Source organism: Schistocerca americana, chromosome 6, assembly GCF_021461395.2.
Source record: "Schistocerca americana isolate TAMUIC-IGC-003095 chromosome 6, iqSchAmer2.1, whole genome shotgun sequence".
Classification (NCBI taxonomy): domain Eukaryota; kingdom Metazoa; phylum Arthropoda; class Insecta; order Orthoptera; family Acrididae; genus Schistocerca; species Schistocerca americana.
This window is the reverse complement of record NC_060124.1, coordinates 444,105,316-444,113,334: the sequence shown is the minus strand read 5'-3', so window position 1 is coordinate 444,113,334 and position 8,019 is coordinate 444,105,316. Positions and strand designations below refer to the sequence as shown.

Sequence of the window (8,019 nt, the reverse complement as noted above, 5' to 3'; positions counted from 1 at the left end):
AACCACTCTCTCTGCGTGAGACCTGGACAGACTCACGTTTCTGTTCCATCTCAAAATCTGCCGGCGTCCGTCATTTATAAGAAATGTCCTCACTGTCGAGAAAAACATATTCTTAAGAATGCCGGCTTCTTTTACACATCTCCCTGCGCTATTTCCTCAGGCTCTTTGTGCGCTCCTCCCTGAGCCCATGGGGCGCTGGAATTGCCAGCACATCTCTGCTTTCTAAGGCAGGTAAAGTGACTGCCACCAGGCCAGAAGAACTCAGATGCTTTTGTGCATACATTGTTGGCGTTCCGTCCTAATGGCTGCAGGTGCCCATTAGCTCTCGGCACTGCACGCTCCTCGTTGTCAGACAGGCCCTTCGCATCGTGCCGTCCTTGAGGAGGCGAGGATGTTGGCCCGGCTCCCCGCTGTGTGCGTGCAAAGTGACGTCAGTCTCCCTCTTCTCGGGGGCTCGCCCCAATGAGTCAGGCCCCTTCCTCCTCCAGAGCCGCTCGTGACAACTCGCGAAAATGGTTGCGGTATTACCTAAATAGAACCCAACAGGACGTCGACCTGTCAAAATAAGGAATAACTAAAAGAATGTGTTTACATCTAGGCACCGCGCTTACGAAATGCAGTCAGCAGTGGCCAAACCAAGCATGAGGTTCTTGAAGGCAACGCCGCTATGGAGTCCAACTTTAAAAGGAAAGGGGGGGGGGGAGGCTGCCACATTAAATAAATACTACACCAGAAGATTGGGCAGTTTACAACAGGAGTAGCTTCCCATAGTAATTTAAAGAACTTGGCCAAGTATAAAGACATATTACACTGTTAGAACAGGGAGTACCATAAGGCATAGAATAATTGGCTGCTTACGTCGGTGCAATGAGAAAAACAGCAGTTACATGGAACTGTTAACAAATTAAAATTACATAACTTAGACAGCGGCGAACTCCTCTACAAAGATGATGCAGGGTGGCGTTGTGGTTTTGAAGCATAGCTGCGGAGGCCCTAAGATCCAAGAGTCCCATATGGCGGCATATAAGCTGGAACCAGCTAAAAGCGAGCCTCATTCCAGGCCACCACTTCACGCTCAACACTGCTGCAGTTACACCTCTCAGCGGGATGGCTAAAACTGCGTAAACGTTGATATACTACACACACGCTCTGGGTAGCACAAAACAAGATGGCAGAACAGAAATATAATTCCAGGAGTAGTACTGAGCATGGACAACGAAACAGCCAGAAATTTGCAACTCAAATCATTTCCTCTTAGAACGAGACAGGCGGGGCAGTGAGACTTTTACAAATCCAGAACAATCACGCTCACGTATAAAAGTCTGAGCTACAGTTTCACGTAAGAAGTGGGTTTCTCTGAGCCAAAATTCACATTAGGCAAATAAACAACACTGGAGCTTAATTCGTGGCCACCAGCTACCAAGCGGAACTAGAGAACCACACGACAAATCAAATGGGTGTGAGCACTATGGGACTCAACTGCTGAGGTCATTAGCCCCCTAGAACGTAGAACTAGTTAAACCTAACTAACCTAAGGACATCACACACATCCATGCCCGAGGCAGGATTCGAACCTGCGACCGTAGCGGTCTCGCGGTTCCAGACTGCAGCGCCAGAACCGCGCGGCCACTTCGGCCGGCTACACGACAAATCAGTTCCGGAAGACTTCAATGAGCTCAACAGCAAGAAAGCCGTAGCACACTCACAAATTTCTCAATGCTCAAAGAGAGTATGCTTCGCCTCAAATTCGAGCCACGTGACCCCGCGGGCCCGGTTGGCCTTGCGGTCTAACACACGGCTTTACGGGCGGGAAGGAGCGCCTGGTCCCCGTCACGAATCCGCCCGGCGGATTTGTGTCGAGGTCCGGTGAACCGGCCAGTCTGTGAATGGTTTTCGGGCAGTTTTCCATCTGCCTTGGCGAATGCGCGCTGGTTCCCCTTATTCCCCCTCAGTTACACTATGTCGGCGATTGCTGCGCAAACAAGTTCTCCACGCAAGCGTACACCACCATTACTCTACCACGCAAACATACGGATTACACTCGTCTGGTGTGAGACGTTCCCTGGGGGGTCCACTGGGGACCGAACCGCGCAATAACCCTGGATTCGGTGTGGGTGGGTGGAGGGATGTAGTGGACTGCGGTAGGCGTCATGGTGTTGTGGACCACTGCGGCTGCGGCGGGGACGGAGCCTCTCCGTCGTTTCTAGGTCCCCGGTTAACATACGATACATACAAGTCAATAATATGACTGAAAATTGAAAATCCCTGTGTAACAGGCAACTCTCAATTTAACTCACCGCACAGGAAGGACACTGACGACACAGAATTCCGCTGTAATCTACAAATCTATCCGGCAGATACAGGATTACCCTAAGCCGGCAAAAAATGCGCACAGACCGCTGGAAAAAAAATCTGGAATTTACATCAGTCGCAGTTGTGGAGACGTGTACTTGGGTACTACTAAAAGAATGATCCAAAACTAAATAGAAGAACCCAACGAGAGAAATAAGAGACCGTTCAGTTGTTGTGGTATATGCTTTGCACCCAGGGGACCACCGAATTTGATCTGTTGAGCCTCAGTTAATGGCAGCCACAAGAGGATACTTCAGAAGCTATATAGAGTTTACTAAACAACATAGTAATTATGCGCAAAAAGAGACAGCCAGCGTTGCAACTAAAATGGATGTTCACTTGGTCGGTGACCGATTTCGGGCTACGCCCATTCTCTAACCACCCAGTGTCTGCCAAGTAAAATGTCCGTCCAAAGTAGCGCTATGAGTGTGGTCCCACACCTCGTTGGTGCACTCCCTATGCTCTTGGTACCCTCGGAAAAGGTGCCGCCGATATGCGAGTGTCAACAGAACACAACGTACTGTTCGTCGGGCAAAGAGACCACCCCTTCACAGTCACCGCGCTGCTGTGGACCTTGGGAAAGCGTGCCATGCAATCCTGTTAAATGTGGTAGCAGTTGCACCCACTGTTTGACGTTGGTGCCTTCTTGCCTATTGCACAATGTGGAAGTCGTCTTCAGCTGTAGTTGACAGTGGTTGACCACTTTCTCTCCACGGGCCATATTGACTTTGGTTCGTAACACACGACATGCACGTTAAGCAATGCTATGAATAATACCACACTCATGGACTACTCTCGTCCCATACTTCGTCCTACTTCCAGTTTCCCGATGATTCTTTTGTCTCTCAAAGGTGTTGTAATGAAGAATACCGCCTAAATCTTCCGTAACTCTTTCCTGAGTAACATATACGTATTTTAACTGTTCCTTAAAATTCATCGTGTTGCGGGACCAGTCCTCTTGACGATTTGCTCATGCTGACCTCACATCATGTGACATCCAGCTTTCTGGGAGATCTCTGGTAACATCCTCCCGCTCATTCATTCTTTTACATGGATTTGTTACTATAGTATGTTACTTTATGTGTTTGGTCCTTACGTTTTGCAGAGCATTGGATTATATGTGAATGTACACACGAGTAGATTTTGTTAGAGCACTGCTTTAGGAAAATGTTTTTTTTGGGAAATCACCATGGTAACTTTTGTTTCAAAGACAAAGTTTCGAATGATATACCGAAGCAACGAGTCAAGAAACCACCACGTAAAAAGGGAGAAATGCCGATTTGAGAAATTAATTGATTACATCCATGTATTGTTAAATGATTTGTTAAGCGAATTTGTGACATTACTTTACTAGCTGGCTAATTGACGATTAAATATTGTACTCTCTGTGGATGAGATGCACGGGGAGTCAGCAAAGCTACAACTAAACAAAATGGTCCTATTACCGCTGAGCTGAGCAGCAAATCATGACATTGAGTGCCTCGGTCTGGTGCCTCTCTGCTTCTGACTCGTCTCTGTGTAATCTCTATCCGCTTTATGCGGAAAACCTCCCAACCATTTGAGCACCCAGTACATCAGTTGTGAACAGACTGGGTAGGAAATAACAGATAGTTCAAAAAGAGCGCCAGTTTTGACATATCACATAGAGAAATTTATTTTTATAAAAAATTCAAACAAAATACATAAACGTTTTCGTCTAACCTTCCCATTTCATGTATGAGAAATGTGAGGCATATGGCCTTCTTTAATGCGCTGGCTTACTAAAATTCTGTCCACGAAATGCACTAAGACTGCAGGCCAAGTCCCCACGTCCGGTTCGCTGAAGACTAATGAAATTCCCTCCATCACGTCATGGATGTTCCTGTGTTCATTGGCATACACCAAAAGAAAGTCACAAGGAGTTACGTCACATGTACTTGGCGACAGCTGATGACAGCATTGCGGAAATGAGGCAATCTCGGAACCACTTATGGGCCAATTGAATTACTTCGCGGGAAGTCTGACAGGTGGCACTATTGTGATGAAACGACAACTCTTCAGTGTCCATTCCATCCAAATGAGGCCACAAATATCCCTTGGTATAGTATTGTATCAGTCTCCATTGACTATCACAGCTTTTACTGCCTCATCCCCAAAATCATAAAGGCAGATGATGCCGCCCGACCAAACGCCACACTGAACTGTCACTTGTTGTGGATGCATTTCCCTCCCTTGGATCATGCAAGGACTTTCTGACCCTCGATTTAAGTGAAAGTGTGCTTCATCACTGAAGATTTCGCGAAGCTGTGGTCCTCCCGTCGTCCTCTTAGAATTAAGTCAATAAACGGCCGTATTTCTGGTAATCCGTCACTTTCAGCTGCTGCGTCAACTGAAGTTTATAGGGTTGTAATGTAGTTCATACCGGAGAATGATCCGTACTGCCGGCCGCTGTGGCAGAGCGGTTCTAGGGTTTTCAGTCTGGAACAGCGCGACAGCTACGGTCGAAGGTTTGAATCCTGCCTCGGGCATGGATGTGTGTGATGTCCTTAGGTTAGTTAGGCTTAAGTCGTTCTAAATTCTAGGGGACTGATGACCTCAGATATTAAGTTCCATAGTGCTTAGCTCCATTTTAACCATTTGAATGCTCCGTACTGAAGAAGAGCTTGAGCGCAATTGTTGGGAACGATGAAGAATTGATTTCATTGGCCTAATAATCACGCATTCACGACCCCCACCCCCGAATTTTCTGCTCACTTCGACTAGAACGACGACGCCAAGGAGTTTTAAGATTTACAGTTGAATACGTCTCAAATAACTTTTTCATAAGTCTGCGAATTGATGATTCATCGGTGCCACATTGTGCCCTATAATCGCAAGGCGCAAGGCGCAAGGCGCTTGACAGTTGCTGCATAAATTTCTCCATTTTGATAAAACGTTTTCACATTAGCACACGTTGCGCACATGTGAACTGTTCCTTGGCAGACACCGGATGCAAGAAATTCAAACTGAGTCAACAATCGTAATGCCCCTGGAAATAGAAACGAATCAAATTAATGTAACCTACCGACAAATAGAAATTTAGCAGCCGTTTCAAAACTGGTTCTCTTTTTGAAGCACCCTTATTAATTTAATAAGCAGCCAATTAACGAGGTGGTCCACTATGAGTACGCCAAACAATGAAACGGGTTCAGAATGTTTCTTTTCTTCTCAGATATGTAAACCGGTCACAATCCGAAGCGTTGTCCCACACCATACACTGGAGTAACTAACTGCTAATCCACCGATTTCTCAGAACGACGCCTTAACGGGAGAAGCTCCCATCAGCTCAGTAACTGTATGTCATGGCCAAAGCGCACATATACGGTACACAAGAAAATTTATTCAATATGCTGGCGAAGCAGAAGACACCAGCCATAGTCTCTGAAAGAAAAAGTTGTAAAACCTTACAGCACCAACTGGGTTTCTGATGGAGCAGAAGAAACAGGGAGACCAGGGCAAATGAAATCATAGCTAATGAACGGTGCTGCCTAGCCGCCCCTGACTGTTGCGACCTACAAACCAGTATCGCTGACATTAGGGAAATACTAGCCAGCCTGGACCACAAACATAACACCTAATTTCGACCGTCAGTCGCAGTAGTGTGCAATTGTACTCAGTACGCCCAGCTACATAGTCAACGCCAGCTGATAGTTGCGAGGAGAAGTATATATGCGGACTGAAGTGACGAGTGAAAATTTGTACCAAGTCTCCCTTCTGAGTCTAAATTCCCATTCACACCTCAGCGAATTTGGTATTCCCCCAAAATTATAATAGTATCACAGAGACTCTCAACCGTACTGGAATAGCAATTCAGCATCGAGCGAAACCGGGGGATATTGCTTGCAATCTAGGCACAGATTCTTTAATGAGATGAAGCTATATCGTTTATGAGGTCTTTCTCAAACATCTATGATGCATAGGTGCAGACTGAGGCGATGTTTCGTCCGATACTGAGGTGCTATTCCAATAGAGTTGGAGAGCCTCTGCGACGCTCTTCGAGTTTAGGGGAAATACCAAGTGGGCTGGAGTATGGAGGGATCCAAGGCAGGGTAGCCTTTGTAGTGGTGCAAAGCCACTGTGCCAGGGTGGCGTAGTGGTTAGCGCATCTGCGTAGTGAGCAGGAGACCCAGGTTCGAAACCTGGCCTCGGTACAAATTATCATTCCCTGCTTCGATCTACACATATGAATCACAGATGTATGCGACCTGAAAAGGTCTCAGGAACTATGTAGTTTCATTTGATCAAGAGGAATGAGCCAGCTGCCACCATCCGATTTTTGTGCTAACAGCTGCAAGCATCTGCCTAGGCTAATTTTATACACAGTCAATTCACTGCCTTCGCCTCGTCGAGTGGCCCACCAACTGATAGACATCTATTGATAGCCATCTCCCCGGTGATATGTGTGTTCGAGCCTGGACCGTCCAGCTGTCCATGTACTGCCACCAGAGCAGACACACTGTCGCTGTCCGCTGCCCAATGCAGGCCAACAGTGTTAGCAGTTCAACGTGCTGAGAGGGCGCATATGCGCAGAGAGGGCACATACTATCGTCAGCAACCATGCCGGTAGCCCAGTTTGACTCCGCTTGTTCTAATGGGTCCTCTCCCGCCATTGTGGCACCTGGCTGTTTTTGGTGTCCGACACCAGTGGCCGCAGTTGCCTTGAGTCTCTGCTCTCCTGTTAGCTCATTACAGCACGACGCTGCCGTCACCATCGTCACACGTCGCCCTCATGGCGGACGACAGCTGACACTGGCACGCACCCGTGGCCAACTGGGTCACAGAGCGACCTGTTTTTCCGTATGCAAGTAAGTACCTTCTCGTACCCTACATTAATACCCACACCTACAGATGGCGGCAGGGTCGCGTGCAGAAGGTGTAAAAGGCCAGTACTCTTGCGGACCTGACATTTTTTGTTCACAGTGGTTCAAATGGCTCTGAGCACTATGGGACTTAATATCTGAGGTCATCAGTCCCCTAGACCTAGAACTACTTAAACCTAGCTAACCTAAGGACAACACACACATCCATGCCCGAGGCTAGATTCGAACCTGCGACCGTAGCAGCAGCGCGGTTCCGGACTGAAGCCCCTAGAACCGCTTGGTCACAACGGCCGGCCTGACATTTTTTGACAAGTGACTCATGTGAAAAGGTTCCCGCTTCGATTATGACTACACGAGTGAAATTAAGAGACTTTGAACGCGGATTGGTAGTGCGACGAACGTATCCGTTACGACAGTGCGGTGAAATTTGGCGTTAATGGGCTAAGGCAGCAGACGACCGACGCTAGTGGCTTGGCTACCAGCAGGACATCGTCTTTGCCGCGTCTCCTGGGCTCGTGACCATATCGGCTTGACCCTAGACGTCTTGATAACCTGGCCTGGTCAGATGAGTTCCGATATCAGTTGGTAAGAGCTGACAGTAGGAGTGTGGCGCAGACACCACGAAGCTATAGACCCAAGTTATCAACAAGGCACAGTTCAAGCTGATTTTCAGATGTTCAGATGTGTGTGAATTCTTAAGGAACTAAACTGCTGAGGTCATCGGTGCCTAGACTTACACACTACTTAAACTAACTTATGCTAAGAACAACACACACACCCATGCCCGAGGAAGGACTCGAATCTCCGGCAGGAGAGGCTGCGCAATCCG

General features: G+C 47.6%; 1 non-coding gene across 1 annotated transcript; it reads left to right on the top strand.

Annotated features, from left to right (window-relative positions):
• Positions 1–6,449: 6,449 nt before the first annotated feature.
• Positions 6,450–6,521, top strand: Trnat-agu. Its single transcript has one exon. It is a non-coding gene; the product is annotated as a tRNA-Thr (tRNA).
• The last annotated feature ends 1,498 nt before the right edge of the window (positions 6,522–8,019 follow it).